Below are 3289 nucleotides of genomic sequence, written 5' to 3'. Positions count from 1 at the left end.
CATAAAAAGGAAGTCAATTTGATTATGGGGGTGGAACATCCACTTGCTCAATTCTTCTTGTGAGTGCAGGAATTGAGCTCAATTTCCCACAGTCTCACATATACAATACTGTAGACCAGATTTCTATTGGAATATTAAAAGCTTAGACTCAAGTGTATGCCTGAACATTCAAACTAATTTTGAGCCAACCCAAGAAACATGCTGAGACCCACTGATTTGCTTACACATTCAAGAAATAATCTTTGAAGAACTGAAAGTCAGCAACTCTTTAATCACCCTCTATTTCATTCCAGGATGGGTTATCACACAAAAAAAGCTGGCATTCCAGATGGGAAGAGTTCACATTCCTATATGAGAAATGCAATGAACTTCATAAGGCTATAGTGAAAGAATGAATATCCTTGAACATTTGCACAAATAGTTGTCTAGAACTAATGTTGCCTTTGTTATATTGTTTTAAATGTTTATCAACAGTTGCTGTTCTCTTCTTTTTAGCACTGACTTTGCAAATTAGCTTGTATTTCACACACATGTGTACGCTTTCTATATGCAATTTATAATGCAGCTACCTTTCTTCTGCCACCTCTCATTCAAGGTTAAAGGACCTATTGCTTGAGCTACCACATGGAATGTAAAGAAACCACTAATTTAGGTAATGACCCACACAACAGAGATGCCTGTGACAGTGGGCCCATATGGGCAGTCTCAACCCAGCTTTTAAACCGAGTAAAAATGGGCTTCATGATGGGCTTTGCTGCTGGTATGGCATTAGGTGCACATTACGTTATGTTACATAAAAACCTTTATTGGCATGCCATAAGAGAAAGGAGGCTTTGCATAAAATAAATGGGGTTACATCAAACCCATAATAAAATAAGGCATAGTTACAGAAACTAATTAAAATTTTTAAAAATTAACATTTATATCTCTATATAAAGGGTTCAATTACTATATCAGTCCTCTTAATTTGTCAAACTTTTTATCACTTTATTATCTGTGGGAGATCTAGAGTGATTATCTAAGCATTAATATATCATGCAATTTTTTCATAATCTGTAAGACTGTACCCTTTTTTGGAGTATAATAGCCCAATACTCTTTACATGCTCAGTAACTTTAGGAATCTAATCAGCTAATAGAATTTTAATATATTGCTCGGGTGAGTCATTAGATTCCTGCAAAGCAAGGCTCATCAAATAAGCACATTGCTTAGAGAATAGTGGACAGTATAAAAGCAAATGCATAACTGAGTGGTTTATCAACATGGCAGATGCAAATCTTTTCAAAAGGAACTTTTCGATATCTCCTAGAGACCATGGCCAATGGAAAAATCTGGCCATCATAAAAGCTTGACAGCAGCAGGTGTCAGCAGCAAGAGGTATGTTCTTGCCTCAGAATTGGCATGAGAGGGCAAGAACGGATGGGTTGCATTGGTCAAACAATAATGTAGAGTGGTGGCACGTTTGGGACATTTGTAGCCATTAACATGGTGTTGACATGTTTATTTTTTTAGTCTGAACACCCAAAGCCACTGCTGATTGAGTTTCTGCACTGTAATATAATACTATTTTTTTTACTGATGTGTGTGGGGGGGGGGAGGAAGAAAAGGAGGATCTTTGATCAGATGGTGAAGCTGTAATAATTGGGATAAAGGGAAAACAAAAATAAAGTTATAAAGAGGAATTTCAGTCTAAGTACACTTTCTTAAGAACTTTGATTCCTAAGTAGTTGTGCCTTGAATTATCTGCCTACGATAATTAAAATTTCAATTAATGTTTTGGCCCCAGTAATCCCACCCCCACCCACCCCCACTATTAATTTCTTACAGCAAGTTGATGAGGAATAGCTAGGTTGGCTTCTTTACAAAGAGGTTGCTGTGTCTTTACATGGGAAGGAGAAAACAGGTTTGCATTTTCAGGCTTCAAAATTATTTCTCCCATAAAGCTCAACAAAATGACATCAGCTTTCTGGGTAAAACTCAGAACTCTCATGAATGGCCAAAGTATACCAAAGAGGCTCATGGAGGTGATAAAATCCTGTGTGTTATGATGTCTGCTTGGCTGGTAGAAAACATAAGTGCGGAATAGTTGAAATACCCGCTTCTCCCATAAAAAATGACTTGCCTCTTTGACTTGCTGACCTCTTAAATAGAAACATCTGACTCAGTGTTCATTATCTAAATGAATATCCTACCAAAGGCTTGCAACATGTATCACGCTTACATTTTCCTATACCACCATTGTGAGTTTTCCTTTTCTGTTGAAGATATGTCACTGGGAATTCTAATTACCAAAATGGTGGAGTTATAAGGGATCAAGGGTATCAAAGCAGCCACACTGGCATCAGAGCCACATACAGTCCTCTTTGCAATGAAAGGGAACTGCTGACCTGACCTCTACTTCTTTGCAACACTGCTGGTGGTCAAGGGCATGTCGCTCATGTTTTATCTTTACAGAGTAAGATGAATTGTGGTGCAAACTTCCTTATACAACTGCTGATTCAGAACCAGCTCCCCACCCTGCCTTAGTTTTGCTCGCAACAGGTTGAGTTGCTACAAATACTCTGGAACACTGCCCTTTCTTCCAACGTGTATCTTACAAGTAAGCATGTGCCTACGGTAGCACAATAGCACTGATCCTACATTTAAATATAGAAATGCAGAGTTTGTGTGCACATATAAACTGTTGTCCTAATGAAACATGATGTTATATCTTAATCCTTTCCCCTTCCTTCTAATTATTTACTATGACAGAGAATGGCTTACTTAGTTAATATGTTTTTAAATACAGTTAATTCAGTGCAGTTGGCATACTAGCTTATTTCAAAAAGAATCTTCATTCAGGGGCCAGCTTGTCATTTAGAAAGTCTTAGAGGTACTTGTTCATACTGGCTAGCAATTCTGACTAAACATCAGAAAATTGCCTTTTGAACTTCTGACTATGTAGTCAATCCATCAAGATGATGAAGAAGAAGAGTTGGTTCTTATATGCCGCTTTTCCCTACCCGAAGGAGGCTCAAAGCGGCTTACAGTTGCCTTCCCATTCCTCTCCCCACAACAGACACCCTGTGGGGTGGGTGAGGCTGACAGAGTGCTGATATCACTGCCCAGTCAGAACAGTTTTATCAGTGCCGTGGCGAGCCCAAGGTATCCCAGCTGGTTGCATGTGGGGGAGCGCAGAATCAAACCTGGCATGCCAGATTAGAAGTCCGCACTCCTAACCACTACACCAAACTGGCTCTCAAAAGATGATTTTGGTCTTATGTTAAGTACTAGCAGCCAAGCTCATTTA

At 38.9% G+C, this 3289-nt stretch overlaps 1 pseudogene; it reads left to right on the top strand.

Annotated features, from left to right (window-relative positions):
* Positions 1-673: 673 nt before the first annotated feature.
* On the top strand, positions 674-1512 carry LOC143844152 (reactive oxygen species modulator 1 pseudogene; annotated as a pseudogene).
* The last annotated feature ends 1777 nt before the right edge of the window (positions 1513-3289 follow it).

Source organism: Paroedura picta, chromosome 9, assembly GCF_049243985.1.
Source record: "Paroedura picta isolate Pp20150507F chromosome 9, Ppicta_v3.0, whole genome shotgun sequence".
Classification (NCBI taxonomy): Eukaryota; Metazoa; Chordata; class Lepidosauria; order Squamata; family Gekkonidae; genus Paroedura; species Paroedura picta.
The sequence above is the reverse complement of the archived record's forward strand: the minus strand, read 5'-3'. Positions and strand labels throughout refer to the sequence as shown.